The sequence below is a fragment of the Coregonus clupeaformis genome, chromosome 16, assembly GCF_020615455.1.
Source record: "Coregonus clupeaformis isolate EN_2021a chromosome 16, ASM2061545v1, whole genome shotgun sequence".
NCBI classification, from domain to species: Eukaryota; Metazoa; Chordata; class Actinopteri; order Salmoniformes; family Salmonidae; genus Coregonus; species Coregonus clupeaformis.
Window position 1 is genome coordinate 53,142,095 of NC_059207.1, and position 17,801 is coordinate 53,159,895.

A 17,801-nucleotide genomic window follows, 5' to 3' on the forward strand; every position below is an offset into this window, starting at 1 on the left:
CAGGCCTCCATGGTCGAATTGCTGCAAAGAAACCACTACTAAAGGACACCAATAAGAAGAAGAGACTTGCTTGGGCCAAGACACACGAGCAATGGACATTAGACCGGTGGAAATGATTCCTTTAGTTCAAATTTGAGATTTTTGGTTCCAACCGCCGTGTCTTTGTAAGACGTGGTGTGGGTGAATGGATGATCTCCGCATGTGTATTTCCCACCGTAAAGCATAGAGTAGGAGGTGTTATGGTGTGGGGGTGCTTTGCTGGTGAAACTGTCTGTGATTTATTTAGAATTCAAGGCACACTTAACCAGCATGGCTACCACAGCATTCTGCAGCGATACGCCATCCCATCTGGTTTGGGCTTAGTGGGACTATCATTTGTTTTTCAACAGGACAATGACCCAACACACCTCCAGGCTGTGTAAGGGCTATTTTACCAAGAAGGAGAGTGATGCATCAGATGACCTGGCCTCCACAATCCCCGACCTCAACCAAATTGAGATGGTTTGGGATGAGTCGGACCGCAGAGTGAAGGAAAAGTGCTCAGAATATTTGGGAACTCCTTCAAGACTGTTGGAAAAGCATTCCAGGTGAAGCTGGTTGAGAGAATGCCAAGAGTGTGCAAAGCTGTCATCAAGGCAAAGGGTGGCTATTTGAAGAATCTCAAATCTAAAATATATTTAGATTTGTTTAACACTTTTTTGGTTACTACATGATTCCATATTTGTTATTTCATAGTTTTGATGTCTTCACTATTATTCTACAATGTAGAAAGTAAAAATAAAGAAAAGCCCTTGAATGAGTAGGTGTTCTAAACCTTTTGACCAGTAGTGTACATCCAGAACATTTGGTTTCTTATGTTTGGGCGATCAGAATATATTGAATGCTTGACTGTACAATGTGCTGTAGCCTACATCATAGCATATCCTACCTTGTAGAAGAAGAGAAAACTAACGTCCATACTGTCACTGAGCCTTGCTCTACTCTAGGTAAATTGTCTTGCTGGAGTGTACTCACACACACAAACACACACTCACCATTGTCCCCAACCAACCTTCTCACACACAAACACATAGTCACACAGCCACTCCAGTGTTTCCCTCAGTACTCGATCTCGTTTAAGTTTTCTGAGAAGCCGGAGTATGGAATATTATCACCAGGATCTAGAAGAGAAATATGAGAAATGTTAAAATGCATCTGTGAATCAATCTCATGTTGGAAGGGAATAGAGAGGTGTATATTTTATTCTTAATCTTGTTCCCAGCCGGCTCTCATGTGGTAACAATGATTATATTCCTATTTATATGTATAGAGAACTGTTTCTATTCTTTACTTGCTTTTTCTATGTATAGAGAACTAAGTATATTCTGACCCAGAACCTGTGGTAGGAAGCTGTACTGCAGTGTGTGAATGAAGTTACCCACTGGGCAAAAACAGCTTGAATCAATTTGTTTCCATGTTATTTAAAAAAAGCAAAAACAATGTGATGACGTTGAATCAATGTGGAAAGCTGATTGGATTTGCAAAAAGTCATCGACGTAAGGGAATTTTGTCTTTTTTTCACCCAACCTTTATTCTAAATCCAATGACCGGGTGATTTTTTGTTGTTGATTTCACGTTGAATTCACGTTAGTTGATAACTTAACCAAATGTAAATCAAAACTAGACGTTGAACTGTGTCTTTGCCCAGTGGGTATTATCCTGAGCTACTGAAACGTGATTAGACACGACACTGTCCAGTACTTACTGTACTGTACTGACAGTATTTCTCCAGCCCCTGTCTAGACTTGGTTAAGCGGCTCTACACAATAAAAAAATAGCACAGTAATTACTGTAAAACTTTGCAATGCCGTTGATTTAGTGTGTCATAATTATGTCATACTGAACTAATTAAAGTTTTTCTAGATAGCGTTTAATGTGTTAACTGTGAAATGTGTGTAATGTGTGTTCTCAAGTCCAACATAGCTCTAGAATACCCACCTGTTGTGCATGGTCCTTTTTTAAACACAATGTCATCAATCGCGATATCACTTCTAATTGATGGGCCTCGGATTGCTTCAAATATAATCTACAAAGTGAAGAATAATCATCATAAATCATGCAAGTCCTCATACTTCTCACAATATCATGGCTATATCTATAATCAGTGTGTGTGTCCGTAACTGTGTGTGTGAGTGTGTGTGCGCATGCCTATGTGTCTGTGTGTGCCTATACGTGTGTGTATGCAAGCTTGTGTGGGTGTGTCTGTCTACCTGGTGTCTGTGGTCACACTCGTAGTCCACCGTGGCCCTCATCCAGGAGATGCTTTGCTCGCCACGCCGTCTCCATAGCAAAGCGTCCCGCTCGCTGTCGCCGCGGCCCAGGAGCACACTCAGTATGCCGGTGCCTGAGCCGTACATGTGGTAATAGAAGACCAGACACTGGGGCTCCACGGAGCCCCTTAGGTCTGAGGACAGCAGGCGGGCTGTGTGACCAGGACGCATCAGAGAGGCCTCGATGTACATGAAGTATCCTGGAGAGAGAAGTAGAATAAGATATAAGAGATTATACATGTAAATGAAGTACCCTGGAGAGAGAAAGAGAGAGAGAAGGCATAGAAGATATAAGACATGAGGTACTACGTACATGAAGTACCCCATACACAGAGAAGTTATGGAAGTTTTGATATATGAGAGGTTAGGTGAAATGTAAACTCTCAGGAGGTGTGAGATACAGTATCAGGGTCCTATAAACCCCAAAGTGGTTTAGCACAAAGCAAGCTAGATCTGCTCATGCTTTTATCAAGCTAGGCAGCTTCAGTTATTGTCACATTTCAGGACAGGCTTCATCCGTACTATGATGGTGGATATTGCTAGTCTGCCTGCCGCTAACTCTAGCAGGCTTGTACAGTAACTATGTCACACATGGCTAGTCGAACGTCGCGTTCTTCATTGAGACAATGCTGAAACATCAATCCAGGGGTAAGTCAGTGTCACATTTTCATTTGTGCCAAAATCTAAATGAAAGAAAAGTTATCTTGCAAACTCAGCAGGCTATGGTGGGAAATAGGCTTTTATAAGTGTGTCTTTATTTTATTACTTATCGTTAATGCCGTCTTTGGTAAGTGAAAAATGTACAGTTTGGAAAGCAAATGCTGTCATTACTAATGTGTAACGTGCAAATAGTCTGGGTAGCCATTTGATTAGATGTTCAGGAGTCTTATGGCTTGGGGGTAGAAGCTGTTTAGAAGCCTCTTGGACCTAGACTTGGAGCTCCGGTACAGCTTGTCGAACATTAGCAGAGAGAACAGTCTATGACTAGGGTGGCTGAAGTCTTCCCCTGACACCGCCTGGATGGCAGGAGGCTTGGCCCCAGTGATGTACTGGGCCGTACGCACAACCCTCTGTAGTGGCTTGCGGTCGGAGGCCGAGCAGTTGTCATACCAGGCAGTGATGCAACCAGTCAGGATGCTCTCGATGGTGCAGCTGTAGAACCTTTTGAGGATCTGAGGACCCATGCCAAATATTTTCAGTCTCCTTAGGGGGAATAGGTTTTGTCGTGCCCTCTTCACGACTGTCTTGGTGTGCTTGCACCATGTTAGTTTGTTGGTGATGTGGACACCAAGGAACTTGAAGCTCTCAACCTGCTCCACTACAGCCCCGTCGATGAGAATAGGGGCGTGCTCTTCTTTTTCCTGTAGTCCACAATCATCTCCTTTGTCTTGATCACGTTGAGGGAGAGGTTATTGTCCTGGCACCACACGGCCAGGTCTCTGACCTCCTCCCTATAGGCTGTCTCATCGTTGTCGGTGATCAGGCCTACCACTGTTGTGTCATCGGCAAACTTAATGATGGTGTTGGAGTCGTGCCTGGCTATGCAGTCATGAGTGAACAGGGAGTACAGGAGGGGACTGAGCACGCACCCGTGAGGGGCTCCCGTGTTGAGGATCAGCGTGGTTCGATTCCCACGGGGGGCCAGTATGAAAATGTATGCACTCACTAATTGTAAGTCGCTCTGGATAAGAGCGTCTGCTAAATGACTAAAATGTAAATGTGTTGAACGCTGAGCTGTAGTCAATGAATAGCATTCTCACATAGGTGTTCCTTTTGTCCAGGTGTGAAAGGGCAGTGTGGAGCGCAATAGAGATTGCATCATCTGTGGATCTGTTGGGGCGATATGCAAATTGGAGTGGGTCTAGGGTTTCTGGGATAATGGTGTTGATGTGAGCCATGACCAGCCTTTCAAAGCACTTCATGGCTACAGATGTGAGTGCTACGGGTCGGTAGTCATTTAGGCAGGTTACCTTAGTGTTCTTGGGCACAGGGACTATGGTGGTCTGCTTGAAACATGTTGGTATTACAGACTCAGACAGGGAGAGGTTGAAAATGTCACATAGGTTGTAATATGTATTTTCTTTTTCTGGTTTGGCTTCCCCGGTGACTTTACCCATGCACCGCTACTGCGCTAACTCAAACTTTAAGCATCAGTTGTCAGAGCAGCTTACCGATCACTGCACCTGTACACAGCCCATCTGTAATTAGCCCACCCAACTACCTCATCCCCATATTGTTATTTACATTGTTATTTATTTTGCTCATTTGCACCCCAGTATCTCTATTTGCACATCATCTTCTTCACATCTATTACTCCAGTGTTAATAGTAAATTGTAATTATTTTGCACTATGGCCTATTTATTGCCTTACCTCCATAACTTACTACATTTGCACACACTGTATATATATTTTCTATTGTGTTATTGACTGTACATTTTGTTTTTGTTTATTCCATATGTAACTCTGTGTTGTTGTTGTTTTTAATCGCACTGCTTTGCTTTATCTTGGCCAGGTCGCAGTTGTAAATGAGAACTTGTTCTCAACTGGCTTACCTGGTTAAATAAAGGTGAAATAAATAAATACAATCTTTTAAAAAAACTGATTCTTAGGGCTCTGGAGTTAGAGGTCGTATCAACAAAGATAAAAAAACATAAACTCTTAGATATCTTGAGATATCAGAGGTCATACATAAAAACACCCGTAGGTGAATTACAGCATATCAGCATTACCCGTATGTGAATGCACATGCGCGTGGGTTTATGTGTGTGTGATTTCCTCACTCCAGTTAACCTGGATTTAACCTGTGTGTGTGTGTATAACTGATGCCTGAACTCGGTGTATGTATGAATGAAGGGATGAATGAATGAAGTGGTGACTCACCCACCCCTGTAGTGTGGTCCCCTCGGGGCCCGGTGTAGGAGGTGGGGGTCTGTCCTCGCACCCGGAGCCAGTCCCCTTTGTCTGTCTCCTTCTCCTGGTTGTAGCCACAGTCCCCTGTCTCAAAGTTACACTGGCCAGGCAGGCGTCTCAACGGCCCTGGGACACAGACACGTACACACACACACACACACACACACACACACAGCTGTTTTAAGGAATTTGACAGCAAATCTTGATTCGATGTAGAAATATGGGTATGATCTACTTCAAGCTTGTTCTCACTCACTGGGGGTTGGCATGAGTGTTGTTCAAAACGATCACTCAAGTGAGTTCATAATCAGATAATGTATAACTGTGATAGCAGCTTTGACTCCATATCCCCATTGCTCTGCACAATCGGGGTTGTAGCTAAATCATCCGAGTCAGTAGCAGTATATAAGGCTAAACATTCCTTTTCCATTTCTTAGCTTTAAGAGTGACACAATATTACAACACAACATTACCAGTGCTTTGAAATGGTTTCTGTTATACACTACAGCATATAAGTGAAATAAATTATTATTAAAATCAAAGCCAGCTCATTTGTGATAGTCTCTGAAAGGTTGCAGTAATATTATTATATCATGGTCCTAGAAGAACCACCCATCTAAAGGTCTGGGCACAAACTGTTGCGAAGGCCTCATTTATGTTTTCACCACAGCAGACTGTGAATGCAGCCCAAACGGCCTCTGGAGAAACTCCTGTCAAGTCAAAGAGGCCTGCTGCACTGCCCATGTATTTACCATGTAACATCATACAGTTGAAGTCAGGTTTACATACACCTTAGCTAAATACATTTAAACTCAGTTTTTCACAATTCCTGACATTTAATCCTAGTAAAAATCCCCTGTCTTAGGTCAGTTAGGATCACCACTTTATTTAAGAATGTGAAATGTCAGAATAATATTAGAGATAATGATTTATTTCAGCTTTTATTTATTTCATCACATTCCCAGTGGGTCAGAAGTTTACATACACTCAATTAGTATTTGGTAGCGTTGCCTTTAAATTGTTTAACTTTTCGGGTAGCCTTCCACAAGCTTCCCACAATAAGTTGGGTGAATTTTGGCGCATTCCTCCTGACAGAGCTGGTGTATGTCACACCCTGGCTCTGGGACTCTATATGTTGAGCCAGGGTGTGTTCTTTCTGTGTTCATTTTCTATGTTGGGTATTCTAAGTTGTTCTATGTCTATGTTGGCCAGAGTGGCTCCCAATCAGAGGCAACGAGTGTCAGCTGTTGTGGGTTGTCTCTGATTGGGAGCCATATTTAAACTGTATGTTTTCCCTTGGGTGTTGTGGGTTTTTGTTCCGTGTCGGTATTGTTAACCGTGGACTTCACGAGTCGTGTTTTGTTTGATACTTTAATTAAATAAAGTCATGTTTGTTTCACACGCTGCGCCTTGGTCTACTCACTCCTACGACGATCGTGACAGAAAAACCCACCAAACCAGGACCAAGCAGCGTGTCCAGGAACACACGCAGGAGGTAACGCTGGTGGATGTCCTCCTCGGCTGGGGGCAGATTACGAAGGAGGAGGCCGTCCGGTACCGGAAGGCGATGAAGGGGGAGATCCAGGCAGGAGTGGAGAAGCGGCGTCAGCAGTGCCATCGTCGGACGGATGAGAGGCACCCCCAATAATTTTTTAGGGGGGGGCACACGGCATGGGCGACTGGGCAGCAGGAGGCTGCCACAGGGCGAAATGGGAGACGAGGAGAGAAGGCCACCGGGTTACGGGAGCCATTGGCGAGAGGAGGGAAGGAAGTTGTAGAGGCACGGCGAGAGGTACTGAGGTGTATTGCCAGTCCGGTCCGGCCCGTTCCTGATCCCCGTTTAAGGCCAGTGGTGTGTGTTCCCAGTACGGTCTGGCCTGTTCCTGCTCCACGCACCAAGCCTACGGTGTGCGTCGCCAGCCCTGTCCGGCCTGTCCCTGCTCCACGTACCAAGCCTACGGTGTGCGTCGCCAGCCCTGTCCGGCCTGTCCCTGCTCCACGCACCAAGCCTACGGTGTGCGTCGCCAGCCCTGTCCGGCCTGTCCCTGCTCCACGCACCAAGCCTACGGTGTGCGTCGACAGCCCAGCCCGGCCTGTCCCTGCTCCACGCACCAAGCCTACGGTGTGCGTCGCCAGCCCCTGTCCGGCCTGTCCCTGCTCCACGCACCAAGCCTACGGTGTGCGTCGACAGCCCAGCCCGGCCTGTCCCTGCTCCACGCACCAAGCCTACGGTGTGCGTCGCCAGCCCTGTCCGGCCTGTCCCTGCTCCACGCACCAAGCCTACGGTGTGCGTCGCCAGCCCTGTCCGGCCTGTCCCTGCTCCACGCACCAAGCCTACGGTGTGCGTCGCCAGCCCAGCCCGGCCTGTCCCTGCTCCACGCACCAAGCCTACGGTGTGCATCGACAGCCCAGCCCGGCCTGTCCCTGCTCCACGCACCAAGCCTACGGTGTGCGTCGACAGCCCAGCCCGGCCTGTTCCTGCTCCACGCACCAAGCCCGGGGTGCGAGTCGTCAGCCTGGTAAGACCGGTCAGCTGCTCCACAACGGAGCGTAAGCAATCCGCTCCGTCAATGTCCAGTCCAGATCCAGCCAGCGGGGTCAGACCGGACCAGGGGCGCTACAGGGGAATTATGGAAGGGTGGTGGTCAAGGCCGGAGCCGGAGCCGCCTCCGAGGAGGAATGCCCACCCAGCCCTCCCCTGTTTGGGGTTTTGTTGAGGCGCGGTCGCAGTCCGCGCCTTTAGGGGGGGGTACTGTCACACCCTGGCTCTGGGACTCTATATGTTGAGCCAGGGTGTGTTCTTTCTATGTGTTCATTTTCTATGTTGGGTATTCTAAGTTGTTCTATGTCTAAGTTGGCCAGAGTGGCTCCCAATCAGAGGCAACGAGTGTCAGCTGTTGTGGGTTGTCTCTGATTGGGAGCCATATTTAAACTGTATGTTTTCCCTTGGGTGTTGTGGGTTTTTGTTCCGTGTCGGTATTGTTAACCGTGGACTTCACGAGTCGTGTTTTGTTTGATACTTTAATTAAATAAAGTCATGTTTGTTTCACACGCTGCGCCTTGGTCTACTCACTCCTACGACGATCGTGACAGTGTAACTGAGTCAGGTTTGTAGGCGTCCTTGCTCGCACACGCTTTTTCAGTTCTGCCCACACATTTTCTATAGGATTTCGTGATGGCCACTCCAATACCTTGACTTTGTTGTCCTTAAGCCATTTTGCCACAACTTTGGAAGTATGCTTGGGGTCATTGTCCATTTGGAAGACCCATTTGCGACCAAGCTTTAACTTCCTGACGGATGTCTTGAGATGTTGCTTCAATATATCCACATAATTTTCCTTCCTCATGATGCCATCTATTTTGTGAAGTGCACCAGTCCCTCCTGCAGCAAAGCACCCCCACAGCATGATGCTGCCACCCCCGTACTTCACAGTTGGTCATTAAACATAACGATGGTCATTATGGCCAAACAGTTCTATTTTTGTTTCATCAGACCAGAGGACATTTCTCCAGAAAGTACGATCTTTGTCCCCATGTGCAGTTGCAAACCGTAGTCTGGCTTTTTTATGGTGGTTTTGGAGCAGTGGCTTCTTCCTTGCTGAGCGGCCTTTCAGGTTATGTCGATATAGGACTCGTTTTACTGTGGATATAGATACTTTTGTACCTGTTTCCTCCAGCATCTTCACAAGGTCCTTTGCTGTTGTTCTGGGATTGATTTGCACTTTTCGCACCAAAGTACGTTAATCTCTAGGAGACTCCTTCCTGAGCGGTATGATGGCTGCGTGTTCCCATGGTGTTTATACTTGCATACTATTGTTTGTACAGATGAACGTGGTACCTTCAGGCGTTTGGAAATTGCTCCCAAGGATGAACCAGACTTGTGGAGGTGTACAATATTTTTTCTGAGGTCTTGGCTGATTTCTTTTGATTTTCCCATGATGTCAAGCAAAGAGGCACTGAGTTTTAAGGTAGGCCTTGAAATACATCCACAGGTACACCTCCAATTGACTCAAATGATGTCAATTAGCCTATCAGAAGCTTCTAAAGCCATTTTCTGGAATTTTCCAAGCTGTTTAAAGGCACAATCAACTTAGTGTATGTAAACTTCTGACACACTGGAATTGTGATACAGTGAATTATAAGTGAAACAATTTGTCTGTAAACAATTGTTGGAGAAATTACTTGTGTCATGCACAAAGTAGATGTCCTAACCGACTTGCCAAAACTATAGTTAGTTAACAAGACATGTGGAGTGGTTGAAAAACTAGTTTTAATGACTCCGACCTAAGTGTATGTAAACTTCCAACTTCAACTGTAGATGGTGAGACCAGATGTTTTCCACTATGACTGATCATCTAAGAACTTATGAATGGTAACAGTTTAACTGAAGGACCCAGCCCAGTCTCTCAGCAGCTGGCTAAAAAAGGACCAGCAGGAAAACCACATATCCACATATCCACAGCCATAGTCTGGGCTTGGGTAGGAGAAAAAGAGCAGAGTTGTGGTGGATTCCAGCTTGACATTTTCTCAAGCTAATTGAGCAAGTTGTCTTGCCAAATTTGCCATTCACAAGAGCTATACTGAACAAAAATATAAACACAACATGCAACAATTTCATTTTTTTTTACTGAGTTACAGTTCATATAAGGAAATAAGGAAATTGAAATAATTAAATCTATGGATTTCACATGACTGGGCAGAGGTGCAGCCATGGGTCGGCCTTGGAGTGCATAGGCCCACCCACTGGGGAGCCAGGCCCAGCCAATCAGAATATTTCTTTACCCACAAAAGGGCTTTATTACAGACAGAAATACTCCTCAGAAACCCCCCCAACCCCCCCCAGACGATCCCGCAGGTGATGAAGCCAGATGTGAAGGTACTGGGCTGGCGTGGTTACACGTGGTCTGGGGTTATGAGGCCGATTGGATGTACTGCCAAATTCTTTAAAACGACATTGGAGGCAGCTCATGGTAGAGAATTAACATTAAATGATCTGGCAACAGCTCTGGTGGACATTCCTTTCAGTCAGCATGCCAATTGCACGCTCCCTCAAAACTTGAGACATCTGTGGCATTGTGTTGACAAAACACAATTTAAAATGGCCATTTATTGTTCCCAGCACAAGGTGCACCTGTGTAATGATCATGCTGTTCAATCAGCTTCTTGATATGCCACACCTGTCAGGTGGATGGATTATCTTGGCAAATGAGAAATGTTCACTAACAGGGATGTAAACAAATTTGTGCTCAACATTTGAGAGAAATGTGCTTTTTGAGCATATGGGATTTTTTATTTCAGCTCATGAAACATGGGACCTACACGTTTATATTTTTGTTCAGTGTATTAATGAATAAAGGGGCCATGAGTTTTTTCTGGCCACATGAACTGAGCAGGAAAAAACTCTGGTGCTTCTCCTGATCTGGTCATGTAGTGACTCCTGGCTTAACTACACAATTGACTCCTACCAATGTACCACTGTTTGCTATCTATCACACTCCTAGCACAAAGCCCCGATATGTAACCTAGCCAAACCAGCTGTCTGTGCTAACATCCATAGCAAAGTGTTTAAGAACCACTTAACTTTGGATGGAAACTAAAGAGCTATGGGCATGGCAAGCAAGGCTAACTTACAAATAGGGAGTTTATTTCCAAAGAAATCAACAATGGAGCAGATACAGTACTATGAATCACCTGACCCCATATATTGGGTACCTCACTGTTTGAGTTCTGTTTTTAAGTATTGAAATCAATGGGAGATTTGCAAAACAGTTGGAGTTGCATATCCCAAGTTAGGATCTTGCAGTATGTTATCATTTGCAGTCTCTTTGACAGAATGACAAGGTCAAAGATCTGAGGTATAGAAGCCCACGCCTGTCCTGTCTTACCTGCTGTGATTCGACAGTCCCCAATGGTCACTGTGATGTCATCGACAGCCACTAGACCACAGTCCCAGAAGTTCTTACAGATGCTGACAAACACTACCTGGAAGAAAGACCAACCTGGTAGACGTAGCATAGTAAACATACATTTAATTCTAGTCTGTGAGACCAAGCTGGAAAGACAGACAGGCCTTAACACAGACATTGCCAGGCTAATCACCATGCAAAAGCTAAACTATTATCAATCTGTCCCTTCCTCCCCTACTCTTATCTCCCATCATGGTGTTACCTTGGTGGCCATGGGTTTGTTGTAGGTAATGTCCACTTCCCTCCCTACCTCCCTCCCTACTCGTCTTACCTTGGTAGCCATGGGCTTCATATATGTGATGTCCACCTCGGTCCAGATGTCTCTGGTGGTATCAGAGAGGCTCCAGACCTTTTCCTGAGCCACGTTGTTCTCATCGTAGATGTAGAGCGCCAGTGCATTTTCCACCTTCCTGAAGCCATGCAGGGCGTAGTGGAAACGCAGGCAGTACCTATGGTTGCCGGGTAGGAAGGGACCGTGGAGACGACCCACATAACCCGGCCGCGACGTGAAGCGCGTGTTTGCCAGGAGGAACGAGCCTGGAGGGTAGACAAAGGATATAATGCTATCTCTCTCTTTATATAGGACATTTCCAACTGACCCAAAATGGCTGTTATGCCTAACTTCCACTTCCAAGTACATTTTTCACTAAGTCAATGGGAGGCATACATTTAAAAACTTTTGAGGAAGTTAGGATTCACCCTTATGAGATGACAATAAGACGTTATAAAGGGTAAATGCTTATTAAAAGTCTTACAGCCTTTAAGTAAAGTGTTATATACTGTAATTATAACTCACCAGTCCCTGTGGTGTGGTCTCCTATCCTGAATGCGTTGGGTTTCACTGATACTCTGTTCCACACCTTGCCCTCCACTCTCTCCTGGTAGTAGTGACACAGACCCTCCTCAAAGTCACAGTTGGCAATGGACGGGTCAACCACAGGCTCTGAAAGAAAGCAGCCATGACAGTCCAGAGGTGGGACAAATGTGTCCTGAGTCCTGACAAAGACAGAGCAATAGTTGAAACCTTACTAGTCTTTGGGTTTCTCTACATTAGTTAAATCAAATCAAATCAAATTGTATTTGTCACACGCGCCGAATACAACAGGTGTAGACCTTACAGTGAAATGGGGGGGTTGACAATGCAAATAGTCCGGTAGCCATAGCCATTTGATTAACTGTTCTGGAGACTTTTGATTAGCTGTTCTGGAGTCTTATGGCTTGGGGATACAAGCTGTTAAGAAGCCTTTTGGACCTAGACTTCGGCTCCGGTACTGCTTGCCGTGCGGTAGCAGAGAGAATGGTCTACGACTAGGGTGGCTGGAGTCTTTGACCATTTTTAGGGCCTTCCTCTGACACTGCCTGGTATAGAGGTCCTGGATGGCAGGAAGCTTGGCCCCAGTGATGTACGTGGTCCTCTGTAGCTCAGCTGGTAGAGCACGGCGCTTGTAACGCCAAGGTAGTGGGTTCGATCCCGGGACCACCCATACACAAAAATGTATGCACGCATGACTGTAAGTCGCTTTGGATAAAAGCGTCTGCTAAATGGCATATTATATATTATTATACTGGGCCATACGCACTACCCTCTGTAGTGCCTTGCGGTCAGAGGCCGAGTTATGTGATCAGTAAACGTCTGTCATGGGGTTTAGTTAGTTAAAGGCCCGGTGCGGTCAACAATTTGATTTTCCTGTGTTTTATATATATTTCCACACTATGAAGTTGGAATAATACTGTGAAATTGTGAAAAAGGTGATAATGCCCTTTTTAGTGTTAGAGCTATTTGAAAAGACCGCCTGAAATGTCAGCCCGTTTTGGTGGGATGGAGTTTTGGCCTGCTTGGTGACATCACCAGGTGGTTAATTAGTTAATAGACCAATAAGAAAGAGAGTTCCAAACCTCTCTGCCAATAACAGCTAGTTTTCAGTTTTCTGCTCCCCGCTCAGACCACTCCCAGACAGTCCTAGAAATGTTTTGGCTTGAGAAATTGCTCTTTACTAAGAAGCACATTTTGTTTCTTTTTGACCATCACAGTAAGGCACTAAATTCTTACCCAGAAATGATTTGATATTGAGATAAAAACTGCTGCATTGTACCTTTAAACAAAAAACAAACAGACTTAACGGAAGGTTTTCAATGTCAATGTTTCTGCTGCAAAGGGCTTTTTACTGGATACATGGTTGGATACTTGTTAACAATCAAAAAAGTATCCATGCATTAGAAATGAGCCATAGATTGTATGTATTGATGCAGTCATGACATCAGAGCGGTGGTTAAATAGATGATGTGCCATGCTGGATAATTCCTCAGAGAGGTGCATGGGGCAGCCTTAATCGACGTCATCGGCGCATGGGGAGCAGTTGTTGTTCAGGGTTAACTGCCTTGCTTAAGGGGAGGAATGGCAGATTTTTTCCACCTTGCTGGCTCGGGAATTCGAACCAGCGACCTTTCGGTTATTGGCCCAGCGCTCTTAACCACTAGGGAGGTTCTCTCTGGAATTTAGACTGTGAATCTCTACAGTCGCAGTATGTGTGTCTTCAGGTTTCACCTGCTGTCTGATGATGAATATTTGTAAACTTTATAAATGTTCCAATCTTAATCTAATAAATTCCAGTACTTTTCTACAAAGAGCACATCTTCTCCCATCCCACCTCTCTTGCTTAATCAAAAATATGTTGTTTGGAAGACTTGAGGGGAATGAGAGTGGGTTAGATGGCAGAGTAGGGGCTATGTGGTTCTCTAGGACTCAATGGTAGTGTTGTAATGTGGATAGTAGCTACTGTTGCTGCTGCTGAAACATGCTGTGCCAGTTTCCCAGACACAGATTAAACCTAGCCCTGGACTAAAAAGCATGCTCAATGAAGATTCTCTAGGATTCCCCACCCCACTGTACCCTCTCACCTGTCTCTGTGTGGCAGAACTCTGGAGAGAAGGAGATGTCATCAATGGCCACATATCCTCCACGAGCACTGTTAAAGGCAACCTCATACACCACCTGAAACACACACACACACACACACACAACATTGTAAAACGGTATGTAAACGTTATTAAAGTGACCAGTGTTCAATTACTCTATGTTCATAGGGCAGCAGTCTCTAAGGTGGAGGGTAGAGTACCGGGTGGTAGCCATCTAGAACAGTGACTAAGGTTCAGGGCAGGGTTTTGGGTGGAGGCCGGCTAGTGGTGACTGTTTAACAGTCTGATGGCCTGGAGATAGAAACTGTTTCTCAGTCTCTCGGTCCCAGCTTTGATGCACCTGTACTGTTTTCCGCCTTCTTGATGGTAGCGTGTGAACAGGCCGTGGCTCGGGTGGCTGAGGTCCTTGATGATCTTCTTGGCCTTCCTGTAACTCCGGGTGCTGTAGATGTTCTGGAGGGCACTCTGTGTGCCCCCGATGATGTGTTGGGCTGACCGCCCCACCCCCTGCGGTTGCGGGTGGTGCAATCGCCATACTAGGCGAGGTAACAGCCCAACAGGATGCTCTCAATGGTGCAGCTGTAGAAGTTTGTGAGGGTCTTAGGGGCCAAGCCACATTTCTCCAGCCAGTTTACCTCCACTTTACTCATATCCTTCCATATCCTTGTCTGTACATAATGCCCTGAATCTTTTCTATAACACCCGGAAATCTGCCCCCTTTATTCTATGTACCCAACGCACTAGAAGACCAGTTCTTAAAGCCTTTAGCCGTATCCTTATTCTAGTCCTCCTCTGTTCCTCTGGTGATGTAGAGGCTAACCCAGGCCCTGCAGCCCTCAGTATCACTCCTACTCCCCAGGCGCTATCATTTGATGACTTCTGTAATCGCAAAAGTCTTGGTTTCTTGCACATAAATATCAGAAGTCTACTTCCTAAGTTTGAGTTATTCACTGCGTTAGCACACTCTGCCAACCCTGATGTTCTAGCAGTGTCTGAATCCTGGCTCAGGAAGGCCACCAAAAATTCTGAAATTTCCATCCCCAACTATAACATTTTCCGTCTAGATAGAACTGCCAAAGGGGGTGGAGTTGCAATCTACTGTAGAGATAGCCTGCAGAGCTCCATCATACTATCCAGGTCTGTGCCCAAACAGTTTGAGCTTCTACTTCTAAAAATCCACCTTTCCAGAAATAAGTCTCTCACTGTTGCCGCTTGCTACAGACCCCCCTCAGCCCCCCAGCTGTGCCCTGGACACCATATGTGAATTGATTGCCCCCATTTATCCTCAGAGTTTGTACTGCTTGGTGACCTAAATTGGGATATGCTTAATACCCCAGCCATCCTACAATCCAAGCTAGATGCCCTCAACCTCACGCAAATTATCAACGAACCTACCAGGTACAACCCTAAATCCGTAAACATGGGTACCCTCATAGATATCATCCTGACTAACATACCCTCTAAATACACCTCAGCTGTCTTCAACCAGGATCTCAGCGATCACTGCCTTATTGCCTGCGTCCGTAACGGGTCCGCGGTCAAACGACCACCCCTCATCACTGTCAAACGCTCCCTAAAACACTTTAGCGAGGAGGCCTTCCTAATTGACCTGGCCCAGGTATCCTGGATGGATATAGATCTCATTCCGTCAGTAGAGGATGCCTGGTTGTTCCTTAAAAGTAATTTCCTCTCAATCTTAAATAGACATGCCCCATTCAAAAATACAGAACTAAGAACCGATATAGCCCCTGGTTCTCCTCAGACTTGACTGCCCTTGACCAGCACAAAAACATCCTGTGGCGTACAGCATTAGCATCAAATAGCCCCCGCGATATGCAACTTTTCAGGGAAGTTAGGAACCAATATACACAAGCAGTCAGGAAAGCAAAGGCTAACTTTTTTCAAACAGAAATTTGCATCCTGTAGCACTAACTCCAAAAAGTTTTGGGACACTGTAAAGTCCATGGAGAATAAGAGCACTTCCTCCCAGCTGCCCACTGCACTGAGGCTAGGAAACACTATCACCACCGATAAATCTACAATAATCGAGAATTTCAACAAGCATTTTGCTACAGCTGGCCATGCTTTCCATCTGGCTACCACTAACCCGGCCACCAACTCTGCACCCTCTGCTGCAACTTGCCCATGCCCCCCCGCTTCTCCTTCACACAAATTCAGACAGCTGATGTTTTGAAAGCGCTGCAAAATCTGGACCCCTACAAATCAGCTGGGCTAGACAATCTGGACCCTTTCTTTCTAAAACTAGCCGCCAAATTGTCGCAACCCCTATTACTAGTCTGTTCAACCTCTCTTTCATAACGTCTGAGATCCCCAGAGATTGGAAAGCTGCCGCGGTCATCCCCCCTCTTCAAAGGGGGTGACACTCTAGATCCAAACTGCTACAGACCTATATCCATCCTGCCCTGCCTTTCGAAAGTATTCGAAAGCCAAGTTAACAAACAGATCATCGACCATTTCGAATACCACCGTACCTTCTCCGCTATGCAATCCGGTTTCCGAGCTGGTCACGGGTGCACTTCAGCCACGCTCAAGGTCCTAAACGATATTATAACCGCGATTGATAATAGACAGTACTGTGCAGCCGTCTTCATCGACCTGGCCAAGGCTTTCGACTCTGTCAACCACCGCATTCTTATTGGCAGACTAAATAGCCTTGGTTTCTCAAATGACTGCCTCGCCTGGTTCACCAACTACTTCTCAGATAGAGTTCAGTGTGTCAAATCGGAGGGCCTGTTGTCTGGACCTATGGCAGTCTCTATGGGGGTGCCACAGGGTTCAATTCTTGGGCCGACACTTTTCTCCGTGTATATCAATGATGTCGCTCTTGCTGCTGGTGACTCTCAGATCCACCTCTACGCAGACGACACCATTTTGTATACATCTGGCCCTTCATTGGACACTGTGTTAACAAACCTCCAAACGAGCTTCAATGCCATACAACAATCCTTCAGTAGCCTTCAACTGCTCTTAAACACTAGCAAAACTAAATGCATGCTTTTCAATCGAACGCTGCTAGCACCCGCCCACCCGACTAGAATCACCACTCTCGACGGGTCTGACCTAGAGTATGTGGACAACTACAAATATCTAGGTGTCTGGTTAGACTGTAAACTCAACTTCCAGACTCACATAAAGAATCTCCAATCCAAAGTTAAATCTAGAATCGGCTTCCTATTTCGCAACAAAGCCTCCTTCACTCATGCTGCCAAACATGCCCTCGTAAAACTGACTATCCTACCGATCCTTGACTTCGGCGATGTCATTTACAAAATAGCCTCCAACACTCTACTCAGCAAATTGGATGTAGTCTATCACAGTGCCATCCGTTTTGTCTCCAAAGCCCCATACACTACCCACCACTGTGACCTGTACGCTCTTGTTGGCTGGTCCTCACTACATGTTCGTCGTCAAAACCCACTGGCTCCAGGCCATCTATAAATCACTGCTAGGCAAATCCCTCGCCTTATCTTAGCTCATTGGTCACCATAGCAGCACCCACCCGTAGTCTGCGCTCCAGCAGGTATATCTCTCTGGTCATTCCCAAAGCCAACACCTCCTTTGGCCGCCATTCCTTCCAGTTCTCTGCTGCCAATGACTGGAACGAATTGCAAAAATCTCTGAAGCTGGAGACTCTTATCTCCCTCAATAACTTTAAGCATCAGTTGTCAGAGCACCTTA

At 45.9% G+C, this 17,801-nt stretch overlaps 1 pseudogene; it reads right to left on the reverse strand.

Annotated features, from left to right (window-relative positions):
* Positions 1–779: 779 nt before the first annotated feature.
* LOC121584012 overlaps positions 780–17,801 on the reverse strand; it is a 46,388-nt pseudogene continuing 29,366 nt past the window's right edge.